Raw genomic sequence first — 21,321 nt, forward strand, 5'->3', positions numbered from 1 at the left:
GTAACTGCCGTATTCTAAATGGATACAGGTGTAACTGACGTATTCTAAATGGATACAGGTGTAACTGAGGTATTCTAAATGGATACAGGTGTATCTGACGTATTCTAAATGGATACAGGTGTAACTGACGTATTCTAAATGGATACAGGTGTAACTGACGTATTCTAAATGGATACAGGTGTAACTGACGTATTCTAAATGGATACAGGTGTAACTGACGTATTCTAAAGGGATACAGGTCTTTCTCGTATTCTAATGGATACAGGTGTAACTGACGTATTCTAAATGGATACAGGTCTTTCTGTATTCTAAATGGATACAGGTGTAACTGACGTATTCTAAATGGATACAGGTGTAACTGACATATTCTAAATGGATACAGGTGTAAATTAGGTATTCTAAATGGATACAGGTGTAACTGACGTATTCTAAATGGATACAGGTGTAACTGACGTATTCTAAATGGATACAGGTGTAACTGACGTATTCTAAATGGATACAGGTGTAACTGACGTATTCTAAATGGATACAGGTGTAACTGCCGTATTCTAAATGGATACAGGTGTAACTGACGTATTCTAAATGGATACAGGTGTAACTGACGTATTCTAAATGGATACAGGTGTAACTGACTTATTCTAAATGGATACAGGTGTAACTGACGTATTCTAAATGGATACAGGTGTATCTGACGTATTCTAAATGGATACAGGTGTAACTGACGTATTCTAAATGGATACAGGTGTAACTGACGTATTCTAAATGAATACAGGTGTAACTGACGTATTCTAAATGGATACAGGTGTAACTGACGTATTCTAAATGGATACAGGTGTATCTGACGTATTCTAAATGGATACAGGTGTAACTGACGTATTCTAAATGGATACAGGTGTATCTGACGTATTCTAAATGGATACAGGTGTAACTGACGTATTCTAAATGGATACAGGTGTAACTGACGTATTCTAAATGAATGCAGGTGTAACTGCCGTATTCTAAATGGATACAGGTGTAACTGACGTATTCTAAATGGATACAGGTGTATCTGACGTATTCTAAATGGATACAGGTGTAACTGACGTATTCTAAATGGATACAGGTGTATCTGACGTATTCTAAATGGATACAGGTGTAACTGCCGTATTCTAAATGGATACAGGTGTATCTGACGTATTCTAAATGGATACAGGTGTAACTGCCGTATTCTAAATGGATACAGGTGTAACTGACGTATTCTAAATGGATACAGGTGTAACTGAGGTATTCTAAATGGATACAGGTGTATCTGACGTATTCTAAATGGATACAGGTGTAACTGACGTATTCTAAATGGATACAGGTGTAACTGACGTATTCTAAATGGATACAGGTGTAACTGACGTATTCTAAATGGATACAGGTGTATCTGACGTATTCTAAATGGATACAGGTGTAACTGACGTATTCTAAAGGGATACAGGTCTTTCTGACGTATTCTACATGGATACAGGTATAACTGACGTATTCTAAAGGGATACAGGTCTTTCTGACGTATTCTAAATGGATACAGGTGTAACTGACGTATTCTAAATGGATACAGGTGTAACTGACATATTCTAAATGGATACAGGTGTAAATTAGGTATTCTAAATGGATACAGGTGTAACTGACGTATTCTAAATGGATACAGGTGTAACTGACGTATTCTAAATGGATACAGGTGTAACTGCCGTATTCTAAATGGATACAGGTGTAACTGCCGTATTCTAAATGGATACAGGTGTAACTGACGTATTCTAAATGGATACAGGTGTAACTGACGTATTCTAAATGGATACAGGTGTAACTGACGTATTCTAAATGGATACAGGTGTAACTGACTTATTCTAAATGGATACAGGTGTAACTGACGTATTCTAAATGGATACAGGTGTATCTGACGTATTCTAAATGGATACAGGTGTAACTGACGTATTCTAAATGGATACAGGTGTAACTGACGTATTCTAAATGAATGCAGGTGTAACTGCCGTATTCTAAATGGATACAGGTGTAACTGACGTATTCTAAATGGATACAGGTGTATCTGACGTATTCTAAATGGATACAGGTGTAACTGACGTATTCTAAATGGATACAGGTGTATCTGACGTATTCTAAATGGATACAGGTGTAACTGACGTATTCTAAATGGATACAGGTGTAACTGACGTATTCTAAATGAATGCAGGTGTAACTGCCGTATTCTAAATGGATACAGGTGTAACTGACGTATTCTAAATGGATACAGGTGTATCTGACGTATTCTAAATGGATACAGGTGTAACTGACGTATTCTAAATGGATACAGGTGTATCTGACGTATTCTAAATGGATACAGGTGTAACTGCCGTATTCTAAATGGATACAGGTGTATCTGACGTATTCTAAATGGATACAGGTGTAACTGCCGTATTCTAAATGGATACAGGTGTAACTGACGTATTCTAAATGGATACAGGTGTAACTGAGGTATTCTAAATGGATACAGGTGTATCTGACGTATTCTAAATGGATACAGGTGTAACTGACGTATTCTAAATGGATACAGGTGTAACTGACGTATTCTAAATGGATACAGGTGTAACTGACGTATTCTAAATGGATACAGGTGTAACTGCCGTATTCTAAATGGATACAGGTGTAACTGACGTATTCTAAATGGATACAGGTGTAACTGAGGTATTCTAAATGGATACAGGTGTATCTGACGTATTCTAAATGGATACAGGTGTAACTGACGTATTCTAAAGGGATACAGGTCTTTCTGACGTATTCTAAATGGATACAGGTGTAACTGACGTATTCTAAAGGGATACAGGTCTTTCTGACGTATTCTAAATGGATACAGGTGTAACTGACGTATTCTAAATGGATACAGGTGTAACTGACGTATTCTAAATGGATACAGGTGTAAATTAGGTATTCTAAATGGATACAGGTGTAACTGACGTATTCTAAATGGATACAGGTGTAACTGACGTATTCTAAATGGATACAGGTGTAACTGCCGTATTCTAAATGGATACAGGTGTAACTGCCGTATTCTAAATGGATACAGGTGTAACTGACGTATTCTAAATGGATACAGGTGTAACTGACGTATTCTAAATGGATACAGGTGTAACTGAGGTATTCTAAATGGATACAGGTGTAACTGAGGTATTCTAAATGGATACAGGTGTAACTGCCGTATTCTAAATGGATACAGGTGTAACTGACTTATTCTAAATGGATACAGGTGTAACTGACATATTCTAAAATGGATATTCTAAAGGGTAGGTCTTTCTGACGTATTCTAAATGGATACAGGTGTAACTGACGTATTCTAAATGGATACAGGTGTAACTGACGTATTCTAAATGGATACAGGTGTCTTTCTGACGTATTCTAAATGGATACAGGTGTAACTGACGTATTCTAAATGGATACAGGTGTAACTGACGTATTCTAAATGGATACAGGTGTATTCTACAGGTGTAACGTATTCTAAATGGATACAGGTGTAACTGACGTATTCTAAATGGATACAGGTGTAACTGACGTATTCTAAATGGATACAGGTGTAACTGACGTATTCTAAATGGATACAGGTGTAACTGACGTATTCTAAATGAATGCAGGTGTAACTGCCGTATTCTAAATGGATACAGGTGTAACTGACGTATTCTAAATGGATACAGGTGTATCTGACGTATTCTAAATGGATACAGGTGTAACTGACGTATTCTAAATGGATACAGGTGTATCTGACGTATTCTAAATGGATACAGGTGTAACTGACGTATTCTAAATGGATACAGGTGTAACTGACGTATTCTAAAGGGATACAGGTCTTTCTGACGTATTCTAAATGGATACAGGTGTAACTGACGTATTCTAAAGGGATACAGGTCTTTCTGACGTATTCTAAATGGATACAGGTGTAACTGACGTATTCTAAATGGATACAGGTGTAACTGACATATTCTAAATGGATACAGGTGTAAATTAGGTATTCTAAATGGATACAGGTGTAACTGACGTATTCTAAATGGATACAGGTGTAACTGATATTCTAAATGGATACAGGTGTAACTGACGTATTCTAAATGGATACAGGTGTAACTGCCGTATTCTAAATGGATACAGGTGTAACTGACGTATTCTAAATGGATACAGGTGTAACTGACGTATTCTAAATGGATACAGGTGTAACTGACTTATTCTAAATGGATACAGGTGTAACTGACGTATTCTAAATGGATACAGGTGTATCTGACGTATTCTAAATGGATACAGGTACGTATTCTAAATGGATACAGGTGTAACTGACGTATTCTAAATGGATACAGGTGTAACTGACGTATTCTAAATGGATACAGGTGTAACTGACGTATTCTAAATGGATACAGGTGTAACTGACGTATTCTAAATGGATACAGGTGTAACTGACGTATTCTAAATGGATACAGGTGTAACTGACGTATTCTAAATGGATACAGGTGTAACTGACGTATTCTAAATGGATACAGGTGTAACTGACGTATTCTAAATGGATACAGGTGTAACTGACGTATTCTAAATGGATACAGGTGTAACTGACGTATTCTAAATGGATACAGGTGTAACTGACGTATTCTAAATGGATACAGGTGTAACTGACGTATTCTAAATGGATACAGGTGTAACTGACGTATTCTAAATGGATACAGGTGTAACTGGCGTATTCGTATTCTAAATGGATACAGGTGTAACTGACGTATTCTAAATGGATACAGGTGTAACTGACGTATTCTAAATGGATACAGGTGTAACTGACGTATTCTAAATGGATACAGGTGTAACTGACGTATTCTAAATGGATACAGGTGTAACTGACGTATTCTAAATGGATACAGGTGTAACTGACGTATTCTAAATGGATACAGGTGTAACTGACGTATTCTAAATGGATACAGGTGTATCTGACGTATTCTAAATGGATACAGGTGTAACTGACGTATTCTAAATGGATACAGGTGTAACTGACGTATTCTAAATGGATACAGGTGTAACTGACGTATTCTAAATGGATACAGGTGTAACTGTTCTAAATGGATACAGGTGTAACTGACGTATTCTAAATGGATACAGGTGTAACTGACGTATTCTAAATGGATACAGGTGTAACTGAGGTATTCTAAATGGATACAGGTGTAACTGACGTATTCTAAATGGATACAGGTGTAACTGACGTATTCTAAATGGATACAGGTGTAACTGACTTATTCTAAATGGATACAGGTGTAACTGACGTATTCTAAATGGATACAGGTGTAACTGACGTATTCTAAATGGATACAGGTGTAACTGACGTATTCTAAATGGATACAGGTGTAACTGACGTATTCTAAATGGATACAGGTGTAACTGACGTATTCTAAATGGATACAGGTGTAACTGACGTATTCTAAATGGATACAGGTGTAACTCTATTCTAAATGGATACAGGTGTAACTGACGTATTCTAAATGGATACAGGTGTATCTGACGTATTCTAAATGGATACAGGTGTAACTGACGTATTCTAAATGGATACAGGTGTATCTGACGTATTCTAAATGGATACAGGTGTAACTGCCGTATTCTAAATGGATACAGGTGTATCTGACGTATTCTAAATGGATACAGGTGTAACTGCCGTATTCTAAATGGATACAGGTGTAACTGACGTATTCTAAATGGATACAGGTGTAACTGAGGTATTCTAAATGGATACAGGTGTATCTGACGTATTCTAAATGGATACAGGTGTAACTGACGTATTCTAAATGGATACAGGTGTAACTGACGTATTCTAAATGGATACAGGTGTAACTGACGTATTCTAAATGGATACAGGTGTAATTCTAAATGGATACAGGTGTAACTGACGTATTCTAAATGGATACAGGTGTAACTGACGTATTCTAAATGGATACAGGTGTATCTGACGTATTCTAAATGGATACAGGTGTAACTGACGTATTCTAAATGGATACAGGTGTAACTGACGTATTCTAAATGGATACAGGTGTAACTGACGTATTCTAAATGGATACAGGTGTAACTGACGTATTCTAAATGGATACAGGTCTTTCTGACGTATTCTAAATGGATACAGGTGTAACTGACGTATTCTAAAGGGATACAGGTCTTTCTGACGTATTCTAAATGGATACAGGTGTAACTGACGTATTCTAAATGGATACAGGTGTAACTGACGTATTCTAAATGGATACAGGTGTAAATTAGGTATTCTAAATGGATACAGGTGTAACTGACGTATTCTAAATGGATACAGGTGTAACTGACGTATTCTAAATGGATACAGGTGTAACTGACGTATTCTAAATGGATACAGGTGTAACTGCCGTATTCTAAATGGATACAGGTGTAACTGACGTATTCTAAATGGATACAGGTGTAACTGACGTATTCTAAATGGATACAGGTGTAACTGACGTATTCTAAATGGATACAGGTGTAACTGACGTATTCTAAATGGATACAGGTGTAACTGACGTATTCTAAATGGATACAGGTGTAACTGACGTATTCTAAATGGATACAGGTGTAACTGACGTATTCTAAATGGATACAGGTGTAACTGACGTATTCTAAATGGATACAGGTGTAACTGACGTATTCTAAATGGATACAGGTGTAACTGACGTATTCTAAATGGATACAGGTGTAACTGACGTATTCTAAATGGATACAGGTGTAACTGACGTATTCTAAATGGATACAGGTGTAACTGGTATTCTAAATGGATACAGGTGTAACTGACGTATTCTAAATGGATACAGGTGTAACTGACGTATTCTAAATGGATACAGGTGTAACTGACGTATTCTAAATGGATACAGGTGTAACTGAGGTATTCTAAATGGATACAGGTGTAACTGACGTATTCTAAATGGATACAGGTGTAACTGACGTATTCTAAATGGATACAGTGTAACTGACGTATTCTAAATGGATACAGGTGTAACTGACGTATTCTAAATGGATACAGGTGTAACTGACGTATTCTAAATGGATACAGGTCTTTCTGACGTATTCTAAATGGATTCTAAATGGATACAGGTCTTTCTGACGTATTCTAAATCGATACAGGTGTAACTGACGTATTCTAAATGGATACAGGTGTAACTGACATATTCTAAATGGATACAGGTGTAAATGAGGTATTCTAAATGGATACAGGTGTAACTGACGTATTCTAAAGGGATACAGGTCTTTCTGACGTATTCTAAATGGATACAGGTGTAACTGACGTATTCTAAAGGGATACAGGTATTTCTGACGTATTCTAAATGGATACAGGTGTAACTGACGTATTCTAAATGGATACAGGTGTAACTGACGTATTCTAAATGGATACAGGTGTAAATTAGGTATTCTAAATGGATACAGGTGTAACTGACGTATTCTAAATGGATACAGGTGTAACTGACGTATTCTAAATGAATGCAGGTGTAACTGCCGTATTCTAAATGGATACAGGTGTAACTGACGTATTCTAAATGGATAAGGGTGTATCTGACGTATTCTAAATGGATACAGGTGTAACTGACGTATTCTAAATGGATACAGGTGTATCTGACGTATTCTAAATGGATACAGGTGTAACTGACGTATTCTAAATGGATACAGGTGTAACTGACGTATTCTAAATGGATACAGGTGTAACTGCCGTATTCTAAATGAATGCAGGTGTAACTGCCGTATTCTAAATGGATACAGGTGTAACTGACGTATTCTAAATGGATACAGGTGTATCTGACGTATTCTAAATGGATACAGGTGTAACTGACGTATTCTAAATGGATACAGGTGTGACGTATTCTGACGTATTCTAAATGGATACAGGTGTAACTGCCGTATTCTAAATGGATACAGGTGTAACTGACGTATTCTAAATGGATACAGGTGTAACTGCCGTATTCTAAATGGATACAGGTATTCTAAATGGATACAGGTGTAACTGACGTATTCTAAATGGATACAGGTGTAACTGAGGTATTCTAAATGGATACAGGTGTATCTGACGTATTCTAAATGGATACAGGTGTAACTGACGTATTCTAAATGGATACAGGTGTAACTGACGTATTCTAAATGGATACAGGTGTAACTGACGTATTCTAAATGGATACAGGTGTAACTGACGTATTCTAAATGGATACAGGTGGATTCTAAATGGATACAGGTGTAACTGACGTATTCTAAATGGATACAGGTGTAACTGAGGTATTCTAAATGGATACAGGTGTATCTGACGTATTCTAAATGGATACAGGTGTAACTGACGTATTCTAAATGGATACAGGTGTAACTGACGTATTCTAAATGGATACAGGTGTAACTGACGTATTCTAAATGGATACAGGTGTAACTGACGTATTCTAAAGGGATACAGGTCTTTCTGACGTATTCTACATGGATACAGGTGTAACTGGCGTATTCTAAAGGGATACAGGTCTTTCTGACGTATTCTAAATCGATACAGGTGTAACTGACGTATTCTAAATGGATACAGGTGTAACTGACATATTCTAAATGGATACAGGTGTAAATGAGGTATTCTAAATGGATACAGGTGTAACTGACGTATTCTAAAGGGATACAGGTCTTTCTGACGTATTCTAAATGGATACAGGTGTAACTGACGTATTCTAAAGGGATACAGGTGTAACTGATATTCTAAATGGATACAGGTGTAACTGACGTATTCTAAATGGATACAGGTGTAACTGACGTATTCTAAATGGATACAGGTGTAACTTAGGTATTCTAAATGGATACGTATTCTAAATGGATACAGGTGTAACTGACGTATTCTAAATGGATACAGGTGTAACTGACGTATTCTAAATGGATACAGGTGTAACTGACGTATTCTAAATGGATACAGGTGTATCTGACGTATTCTAAATGGATACAGGTGTAACTGACGTATTCTAAATGGATACAGGTGTATCTGACGTATTCTAAATGGATACAGGTGTAACTGACTATTCTAAATGGATACAGGTGTAACTGACGTATTCTAAATGGATACAGGTGTAACGTATTCTAAATGAATGCAGGTGTAACTGCCGTATTCTAAATGGATACAGGTGTAACTGACGTATTCTAAATGGATACAAATTCTAAATGGATACAGGTGTAACTGACGTATTCTAAATGGATACAGGTGTATCTGACGTATTCTAAATGGATACAGGTGTAACTGCCGTATTCTAAATGGATACAGGTGTAACTGCCGTATTCTAAATGGATACAGGTGTAACTGCCGTATTCTAAATGGATACAGGTGTAACTGCCGTATTCTAAATGGATACAGGTGTAACTGACGTATTCTAAATGGATACAGGTGTAACTGAGGTATTCTAAATGGATACAGGTGTATCTGACGTATTCTAAATGGATACAGGTGTAACTGACGTATTCTAAATGGATACAGGTGTAACTGATATTCTAAATGGATACAGGTGTAACTGACGTATTCTAAATGGATACAGGTGTAACTGACGTATTCTAAATGGATACAGGTGTAACGTATTCTAAATGGATACAGGTGTAACTGCCGTATTCTAAATGGATACAGGTGTAACTGACGTATTCTAAATGGATACAGGTGTAACTGAGGTATTCTAAATGGATACAGGTGTATCTGACGTATTCTAAATGGATACAGGTGTAACTGACGTATTCTAAATGGATACAGGTGTAACTGACGTATTCTAAATGGATACAGGTGTAATTATTCTAAATGGATACAGGTGTAACTGACGTATTCTAAATGGATACAGGTCTTTCTGACGTATTCTAAATGGATACAGGTGTAACTGACGTATTCTAAATGGATACAGGTGTCTTTCTGACGTATTCTAAATGGATACAGGTGTAACTGACGTATTCTAAATGGATACAGGTGTAACTGACATATTCTAAATGGATACAGGTGTAAATTAGGTATTCTAAATGGATACAGGTGTAACTGACGTATTCTAAATGGATACAGGTGTATCTGACGTATTCTAAATGGATACAGGTGTAACTGACGTATTCTAAATGGATACAGGTGTAACTGCCGTATTCTAAATGGATACAGGTGTAACTGCCGTATTCTAAATGGATACAGGTGTAACTGACGTATTCTAAATGGATACAGGTGTAACTGACGTATTCTAAATGGATACAGGTGTAACTGACGTATTCTAAATGGATACAGGTGTAATGGATGACGTATTCTAAATGGATACAGGTGTAACTGACGTATTCTAAATGGATACAGGTGTAACTGACGTATTCTAAATGGATACAGGTGTAACTGACGTATTCTAAATGGATACAGGTGTAACTGACGTATTCTAAATGGATACAGGTGTAACTGACGTATTCTAAATGGATACAGGTGTAACTGACGTATTCTAAATGGATACAGGTGTAACTAAATGGATACGTAATTCTAAATGGATACAGGTGTAACTGACGTATTCTAAATGAATGCAGGTGTAACTGCCGTATTCTAAATGGATACAGGTGTAACTGACGTATTCTAAATGGATACAGGTGTATCTGACGTATTCTAAATGGATACAGGTGTAACTGACGTATTCTAAATGGATACAGGTGTATCTGACGTATTCTAAATGGATACAGGTGTAACTGCCGTATTCTAAATGGATACAGGTGTATCTGACGTATTCTAAATGGATACAGGTGTAACTGCCGTATTCTAAATGGATACAGGTGTAACTGACGTATTCTAAATGGATACAGGTGTAACTGAGGTATTCTAAATGGATACAGGTGTATCTGACGTATTCTAAATGGATACAGGTGTAACTGACGTATTCTAAATGGATACAGGTGTAACTGACGTATTCTAAATGGAACAGGTGTAACTGACGTATTCTAAATGGATACAGGTGTAACTGACGTATTCTAAATGGATACAGGTGTAACTGACGTATTCTAAAGGGATACAGGTCTTTCTGACGTAAATGGATACAGGTGTAACTGACGTATTCTAAATGGATACAGGTCTTTCTGACGTATTCTAAATGGATACAGGTGTAACTGACGTATTCTAAATGGATACAGGTGTAACTGACATATTCTAAATGGATACAGGTGTAAATTAGGTATTCTAAATGGATACAGGTGTAACTGACGTATTCTAAATGGATACAGGTGTAACTGACGTATTCTAAATGGATACAGGTGTAACTGACGTATTCTAAATGGATACAGGTGTAACTGCCGTATTCTAAATGGATACAGGTGTAACTGCCGTATTCTAAATGGATACAGGTGTAACTGACGTATTCTAAATGGATACAGGTGTAACTGACGTATTCTAAATGGATACAGGTGTAACTGACTTATTCTAAATGGATACAGGTGTAACTGACGTATTCTAAATGGATACAGGTGTAACTGACGTATTCTAAATGGATACAGGTGTAACTGACGTATTCTAAATGGATACAGGTGTAACTGACAGGTGTATTCTAAATGAATACAGGTGTAACTGCCGTATTCTAAATGGATACAGGTGTAACTGACGTATTCTAAATGGATACAGGTGTATGGATACTGACGTATTCTAAATGGATACAGGTGTAACTGACGTATTCTAAATGGATACAGGTGTAACTGACGTATTCTAAATGGATACAGGTGTAACTGACGTATTCTAAATGGATACAGGTGTAACTGACGTATTCTAAATGGATACAGGTGTAACTGACGTATTCTAAATGGATACAGGTGTAACTGACGTATTCTAAATGGATACAGGTGTAACTGACGTATTCTAAATGGATACAGGTGTAACTGACGTATTCTAAATGGATACAGGTGTAACTGACGTATTCTAAATGGATACAGGTGTAACTGCCGTATTCTAAATGGATACAGGTGTATCTGACGTATTCTAAATGGATACAGGTGTAACTGCCGTATTCTAAATGGATACAGGTGTAACTGACGTATTCTAAATGGATACAGGTGTAACTGAGGTATTCTAAATGGATACAGGTGTATCTGACGTATTCTAAATGGATACAGGTGTAACTGACGTATTCTAAATGGATACAGGTGTAACTGACGTATTCTAAATGGATACAGGTGTAACTGCCGTATTCTAAATGGATACAGGTGTAACTGACGTATTCTAAATGGATACAGGTGTAACTGACGTATTCTAAATGGATACAGGTGTAACTGACGTATTCTAAATGGATACAGGTGTATCTGACGTATTCTAAATGGATACAGGTGTAACTGACGTATTCTAAAGGGATACAGGTCTTTCTGACGTATTCTAAATGGATACAGGTGTAACTGACGTATTCTAAAGGGATACAGGTCTTTCTGACGTATTCTAAATGGATACAGGTGTAACTGACGTATTCTAAATGGATACAGGTGTAACTGACGTATTCTAAATGGATACAGGTGTAAATTAGGTATTCTAAATGGATACAGGTGTAACTGACGTATTCTAAATGGATACAGGTGTAACTGACGTATTCTAAATGGATACAGGTGTAACTGCCGTATTCTAAATGGATACAGGTGTAACTGCCGTATTCTAAATGGATACAGGTGTAACTGACGTATTCTAAATGGATACAGGTGTAACTGACGTATTCTAAATGGATACAGGTGTAACTGAGGTATTCTAAATGGATACAGGTGTAACTGACGTATTCTAAATGGATACAGGTGTGCCGTATTCTAAATGGATACAGGTGTAACTGACTTATTCTAAATGGATACAGGTGTAACTGACATATTCTAAATGGATACAGGTGTAATTCTAAATGGATACAGGGATACAGGTCTTTCTGACGTATTCTAAATGGATACAGGTGTAACTGACGTATTCTAAATGGATACAGGTGTAACTGACGTATTCTAAAGGGATACAGGTCTTTCTGACGTATTCTAAATGGATACAGGTGTAACTGACGTATTCTAAATGGATACAGGTGTAAATTAGGTATTCTAAATGGATACAGGTGTAACTGACGTATTCTAAATGGATACAGGTGTAACTGACGTATTCTAAATGGATACAGGTGTAACTGACGTATTCTAAATGGATACAGGTGTAACTGACGTATTCTAAATGGATACAGGTGTAACTGACGTATTCTAAATGAATGCAGGTGTAACTGCCGTATTCTAAATGGATACAGGTGTAACTGACGTATTCTAAATGGATAAGGGTGTATCTGACGTATTCTAAATGGATACAGGTGTAACTGACGTATTCTAAATGGATACAGGTGTAATCTGACGTATTCTAAATGGATACAGGTGTAACTGACGTATTCTAAATGGATACAGGTGTAACTGACGTATTCTAAAGGGATACAGGTCTTTCTGACGTATTCTAAATGGATACAGGTGTAACTGACGTATTCTAAATGGATACAGGTCTTTCTGACGTATTCTAAATGGATACAGGTGTAACTGACGTATTCTAAATGGATACAGGTGTAACTGACATATTCTAAATGGATACAGGTGTAAATTAGGTATTCTAAATGGATACAGGTGTAACTGACGTATTCTAAATGGATACAGGTGTAACTGCCGTATTCTAAATGGATACAGGTGTAACTGTATTCTAAATGGTATTCTAAATGGATACAGGTGTAACTGCCGTATTCTAAATGGATACAGGTGTAACTGACGTATTCTAAATGGATACAGGTGTAACTGACGTATTCTAAATGGATACAGGTGTAACTGACGTATTCTAAATGGATACAGGTGTAACTGACGTATTCTAAATGGATACAGGTGTAACTGACGTATTCTAAATGGATACAGGTGTAACTGACGTATTCTAAATGGATACAGGTGTAACTGACGTATTCTAAATGAATGCAGGTGTAACTGCCGTATTCTAAATGGATACAGGTGTAACTGACGTATTCTAAATGGATACAGGTGTATCTGACGTATTCTAAATGGATACAGGTGTAACTGACGTATTCTAAATGGATACAGGTGTAACTGCCGTATTCTAAATGGATACAGGTGTAACTGACGTATTCTAAATGGATACAGGTGTATCTGACGTATTCTAAATGGATACAGGTGTAACTGACGTATTCTAAATGGATACAGGTGTAACTGACGTATTCTAAATGGATACAGGTGTAACTGCCGTATTCTAAATGGATACAGGTGTAACTGCCGTATTCTAAATGGATACAGGTGTAACTGACGTATTCTAAATGGATACAGGTGTAACTGACGTATTCTAAATGGATACAGGTGTAACTGACGTATTCTAAATGGATACAGGTGTATCTGACGTATTCTAAATGGATACAGGTGTAACTGACGTATTCTAAATGGATACAGGTGTAACTGACGTATTCTAAATGGATACAGGTGTAACTGACGTATTCTAAATGAATGCAGGTGTAACTGCCGTATTCTAAATGGATACAGGTGTAACTGACGTATTCTAAATGGATACAGGTGTATCTGACGTATTCTAAATGGATACAGGTGTAACTGACGTATTCTAAATGGATACAGGTGTAACTGACGTATTCTAAATGGATACAGGTGTAACTGCCGTATTCTAAATGGATACAGGTGTAACTGCCGTGTTCTAAATGGATACAGGTGTAACTGACGTATTCTAAATGGATACAGGTGTAACTGACGTATTCTAAATGGATACAGGTGTAACTGAGGTATTCTAAATGGATACAGGTGTAACTGCCGTATTCTAAATGGATACAGGTGTAACTGACGTATTCTAAATGGATACAGGTGTAACTGACTTATTCTAAATGGATACAGGTGTAACTGACATATTCTAAATGGATACAGGTGTAACTGACGTATTCTAAAGGGATACAGGTCTTTCTGACGTATTCTAAATGGATACAGGTGTAACTGACGTATTCTAAAGGGATACAGGTCTTTCTGACGTATTCTAAATGGATACAGGTGTAACTGACGTATTCTAAATGGATACAGGTGTAAATTAGGTATTCTAAATGGATACAGGTGTAACTGACGTATTCTAAATGGATACAGGTGTAACTGACGTATTCTAAATGGATACAGGTGTAACTGACGTATTCTAAATGGATACAGGTGTAACTGACGTATTCTAAATGGATACAGGTGTAACTGACGTATTCTAAATGAATGCAGGTGTAACTGCCGTATTCTAAATGGATACAGGTGTAACTGACGTATTCTAAATGGATAAGGGTGTATCTGACGTATTCTAAATGGATACAGGTGTAACTGACGTATTCTAAATGGATACAGGTGTATCTGACGTATTCTAAATGGATACAGGTGTAACTGACGTATTCTAAATGGATACAGGTGTAACTGACGTATTCTAAAGGGATACAGGTCTTTCTGACGTATTCTAAATGGATACAGGTGTAACTGACGTATTCTAAAGGGATACAGGTCTTTCTGACGTATTCTAAATGGATACAGGTGTAACTGACGTATTCTAAATGGATACAGGTGTAACTGACATATTCTAAATGGATACAGGTGTAACTGACATATTCTAAATGGATACAGGTGTAAATTAGGTATTCTAAATGGATACAGGTGTAACTGACGTATTCTAAATGGATACAGGTGTAACTGCCGTATTCTAAATGGATACAGGTGTAACTGCCGTATTCTAAATGGATACAGGTGTAACTGCCGTATTCTAAATGGATACAGGTGTAACTGACGTATTCTAAATGGATACAGGTGTAACTGACGTATTCTAAATGGATACAGGTGTAACTGACTTATTCTAAATGGATACAGGTGTAACTGACGTATTCTAAATGGATACAGGTGTATCTGACGTATTCTAAATGGATACAGGTGTAACTGACGTATTCTAAATGGATACAGGTGTAACTGACGTATTCTAAATGGATACAGGTGTAACTGACGTATTCTAAATGAATGCAGGTGTAACTGCCGTATTCTAAATGGATACAGGTGTAACTGACGTATTCTAAATGGATACAGGTGTATCTGACGTATTCTAAATGGATACAGGTGTAACTGACGTATTCTAAATGGATACAGGTGTATCTGACGTATTCTAAATGGATACAGGTGTAACTGCCGTATTCTAAATGGATACAGGTGTATCTGACGTATTCTAAATGGATACAGGTGTAACTGCCGTATTCTAAATGGATACAGGTGTAACTGACGTATTCTAAATGGATACAGGTGTAACTGAGGTATTCTAAATGGATACAGGTGTATCTGACGTATTCTAAATGGATACAGGTGTAACTGACGTATTCTAAATGGATACAGGTGTAACTGACGTATTCTAAATGGATACAGGTGTAACTGACGTATTCTAAATGGATACAGGTGTAACTGCTGTATTCTAAATGGATGCAGGTGTAACTGACGTATTCTAAATGGATACAGGTGTAACTGAGGTATTCTAAATGGATACAGGTGTATCTGACGTATTCTAAATGGATACAGGTGTAACTGACGTATTCTAAATGGATACAGGTGTAACTGACGTATTCTAAATGGATACAGGTGTAACTGACGTATTCTAAATGGATACAGGTGTAACTGACGTATTCTAAAGGGATACAGGTCTTTCTGACGTATTCTAAATGGATACAGGTGTAACTGACGTATTCTAAAGGGATACAGGTCTTTCTGACGTATTCTAAATGGATACAGGTGTAACTGACGTATTCTAAATGGATACAGGTGTAACTGACGTATTCTAAATGGATACAGGTGTAAATTAGGTATTCTAAATGGATACAGGTGTAACTGACGTATTCTAAATGGATACAGGTGTAACTGACGTATTCTAAATGGATACAGGTGTAACTGCCGTATTCTAAATGGATACAGGTGTAACTGCCGTATTCTAAATGGATACAGGTGTAACTGCCGTATTCTAAATGGATACAGGTGTAACTGACGTATTCTAAATGGATACAGGTGTAACTGACGTATTCTAAATGGATACAGGTGTAACTGAGGTATTCTAAATGGATACAGGTGTAACTGCCGTATTCTAAATGGATACAGGTGTAACTGACGTATTCTAAATGGATACAGGTGTAACTGACTTATTCTAAATGGATACAGGTGTAACTGACATATTCTAAATGGATACAGGTGTAACTGAGGTATTCTAAATGGATACAGGTGTAACTGCCGTATTCTAAATTGATACATGTGTATCTGCCGTATTCTAAATGGATACAGGTGAAACTGCCGTATTCTAAATGGATACAGGTGTAACTGCCGTATTCTAAATGGATACGGGTGTAACTGCCGTATTCTAAATGGATACAGGTGTAACTGCCGTATTCTAAATGGATACAGGTGTAACTGACGTATTCTAAATGGATACAGGTGTAACTGAGGTATTCTAAATGGATACAGGTGTATCTGACGTATTCTAAATGGATACAGGTGTAACTGACGTATTCTAAATGGATACAGGTGTAACTGACGTATTCTAAATGGATACAGGTGTAACTGACGTATTCTAAATGGATACAGGTGTAACTGACGTATTCTAAATGGATACAGGTGTAACTGCCGTATTCTAAATGGATACAGGTGTAACTGCCGTATTCTAAATGGATACAGGTGTAACTGCCGTATCCTAAATGGATACAGGTGTAACTGAGGTATTCTAAATGGATACAGGTGTATCTGACGTATTCTAAATGGATACAGGTGTAACTGACGTATTCTAAATGGATACAGGTGTAACTGACGTATTCTAAATGGATACAGGTGTAACTGACGTATTCTAAATGGATACAGGTGTAACTGACGTATTCTAAAGGGATACAGGTCTTTCTGACGTATTCTAAATGGATACAGGTGTAACTGACGTATTCTAAAGGGATACAGGTCTTTCTGACGTATTCTAAATGGATACAGGTGTAACTGACGTATTCTAAATGGATACAGGTGTAACTGCCGTATTCTAAATGGATACAGGTGTAACTGAGGTATTCTAAATGGATACAGGTGTATCTGACGTATTCTAAATGGATACAGGTGTAACTGACGTATTCTAAAGGGATACAGGTCTTTCTGACGTATTCTAAATGGATACAGGTGTAACTGACGTATTCTAAAGGGATACAGGTCTTTCTGACGTATTCTAAATGGATACAGGTGTAACTGACGTATTCTAAATGGATACAGGTGTAACTGACGTATTCTAAATGGATACAGGTGTAAATTAGGTATTCTAAATGGATACAGGTGTAACTGACGTATTCTAAATGGATACAGGTGTAACTGACGTATTCTAAATGGATACAGGTGTAACTGCCGTATTCTAAATGGATACAGGTGTAACTGCCGTATTCTAAATGGATACAGGTGTAACTGCCGTATTCTAAATGGATACAGGTGTAACTGCCGTATTCTAAATGGATACAGGTGTAACTGAGGTATTCTAAATGGATACAGGTGTAACTGACTTATTCTAAATGGATACAGGTGTAACTGACGTATTCTAAATGGATACAGGTGTAACTGAGGTATTCTAAATGGATACAGGTGTAACTGACGTATTCTAAATGGATACAGGTGTAACTGACATATTCTAAATGGATACAGGTGTAACTGGTGTGTCCTTGACTTGTGCGGCCAGTCTTCCTTGCACACGTCAATATATCTATAGGACTAACTCTGGAGGGAGAACATTTGGCCATCAGAATTCTCTCTCTTACTTCTCTTTTTATCTATCTCCCGCTCTCCTTTTCTCTCTCTTGATCTCCCCCTTCCCTGCTCCCTCTACACCAGGGGAGAACGACTGGTCCCTCTCGTTGAAGACACAAAGTTCAAGGCCGACAGCCGTACTGCAGGAATTGTTTGCAGAAAATAGGATCCCCATTATAATGAAGGGGAAATGGTGATCTTTGTGGTCAATCTTCATGTAAATAAATACAAATTTGAAGGAAATCATGGTACCAATATTACTTATATGTAAGGATAATTTAGTAGCTAATATCAACCTGCAGTACCCTGGTCAGTCTTCAATTTGAGGAGCAGCACTGAGCTACCCTCAAAGGTCACTTGATCGAGTAGCTCAAACTTTGCATGTGAGGTCTACATAAATCTCCCACGAGACGCCATTTTAACCAACTTCCTGGGCCGCATTCCAAACACTTAACAGACACACCCTCTCAAATTAAGTGGACACTTCTGATGACGTATCATGATATCTGACGAGTTTACACTTGCAGGACAAGGGGCGAGGGAGGAAGGAAGGAATTTTAAATGGACCACATTTGCCCGGATATTCGTCCTCGTTCATCCCACGACGATTGTGTTTTCAGCCACTGGTAGCTTGTGGGTGCTTTATATGCACTACAGTCAATTATGATTGCATGTCTACTTGTATTAAATATATAATTATTCATATACGCCTACTGTATGACAGCTAGCAAATTAATTAGCTAACTAACGTTAACCTGCCCAGCTGGAACTTCTGAAGTAGGATTTTAGGGGCTTACGTTGCAAACTTTCCTTGCTTGTCGAATCATTTGGACCGACGACAAATATGGCCGCAGGGATTCCCCCAAGGGCATAAAACGAGGATAAATGAATAAGGGTGTGTATTTTATGAGTTTGAAACGCAGCCCTGGGTTTCAAATGCGCTATTGAGTCTTCAGATAGGAATGAATGGTGTCACGTGATAAATGTAGTCTTTGCGCTGTACCCACCTAGGTATACCTAGACTCACAGAGTAAGACCAAAGTGACTTGCTCTCCTCCCTCTCTCCATTAGCGATCCCCTGACTTTTACTATCGCCATGTATCTTCATCTCACTCTGTCGTTTCTCGGTCTGGGTGACCCACACTCATTGAGAAGAGTCTAACGCAGCTCTGTATTAACTCATTTCCCTCTGCCTCAGAGAAAACTATAGCACATACTATAGAATCATGTTGTACACTGTACAACACTAGACTCCACACTGTAGTATCCCTTGTTCATGTGTTGTACTACAGTATACTATAGACCGCAAAAACACTACAGTAATCACTATAGTATATACCGCAGTATTTAATTTGCATATACCCTGGCATTCCCCTCCCTAATATCCCAATTTGTGTCACCTATAAGTGACTGGAGGCTGCGATAACAGCCAGTCTCCAGTCTTCTGGGAAGGCTTTCCACTAGATGTTCGAACATTCCTGCGGGGACTTGCTTCCATTCAGCCATTAGAACATTCATGAGGTCGGGAACTAATGGATGATTAGGCCTGGCTCGCAGTTGGCTTTCCAATTCATTCCAAAGGTGTTCGATGGGGTTGAGGTCAGGGCTCTGTGCAGGCCAGTCAAGTTCTTCCACACGGATCTCAACAAATATTTTCTGTATGGACCTCGCTTTGGCCACAAGGGCATTGTCATTCTGAACGATGGAAACACAAAAAACATCAACCACAAATCCCACCAGTATCCTGAAAAACAAGTTTCCATCCCCTACTTTCTATTTTTAATAAAGTTATTCACCCCCTCCCCAACCATACCCTAAACTGGGTTTGTATCCTATTCCCAACCCTACCTCTTAAACCTAACCCCATCTCCTCTGTTTAATCCTCTTTACATTTTTTTATTCATTCGTTTTTTTTTATCAAATCAAGTCGAGGAAGACAAAAGGTGAACTCCACCACCCCTCCCCCTTGTAAATTGGCAAACCTGATCTTCAACCAGACAGCTACACTGAGAAGAGGGATAGAAGGCATGATACCCTGAGATGTCCCTACCAGTCCCAAAGTTTGTTGTGTATATCTCCAGGTTATAGAAAAGAGCAGCTCTTAACTATCTGTACAGACTCCAGTCCTAAATACCTACAGGCTATGGAATATTTGCTCTTTTAGTATTTGTCCAGTAGGTTTCCTCAAGGAGAAATACCACATGTATATTACAAAAAGAACTAAACAAAAACACAAGAGTAAATACTACAGTAAATACTACAATCATGTCCGCAACACTACATTGAATACAGCAAAAACACTAGTGTATACTATCGTATTTATACCGTAGTGTACGATACTATTTTTTCATGTGAGGGGAGAGAGCGATAGACGATTGACACGCAAGCCTAAGTATTCTCAGTACTGGATAATCTCCTTTTGCATCTGAGGGGAGGGGGGCAGAGAGAGAGGCGGCGTTTCACCCTGTCCCCTTATCTCACCCCGTCTCTGGCGCAAATCCCAGTCCTCTAAAAAGCAGTTTACAGACCAGA

At 37.6% G+C, this 21,321-nt stretch overlaps 1 non-coding gene across 1 annotated transcript; it reads left to right on the top strand.

The window, feature by feature from the left end:
• The first annotated feature begins 20,935 nt into the window (after positions 1-20,935).
• LOC115140732 (U7 small nuclear RNA) lies at positions 20,936-20,991 on the top strand. The gene has a single exon (XR_003865279.1). It is a non-coding gene; the product is annotated as a U7 small nuclear RNA (small nuclear RNA).
• The last annotated feature ends 330 nt before the right edge of the window (positions 20,992-21,321 follow it).

Source organism: Oncorhynchus nerka, linkage group LG13 (assembly GCF_034236695.1).
Source record: "Oncorhynchus nerka isolate Pitt River linkage group LG13, Oner_Uvic_2.0, whole genome shotgun sequence".
NCBI classification, from domain to species: Eukaryota; Metazoa; Chordata; class Actinopteri; order Salmoniformes; family Salmonidae; genus Oncorhynchus; species Oncorhynchus nerka.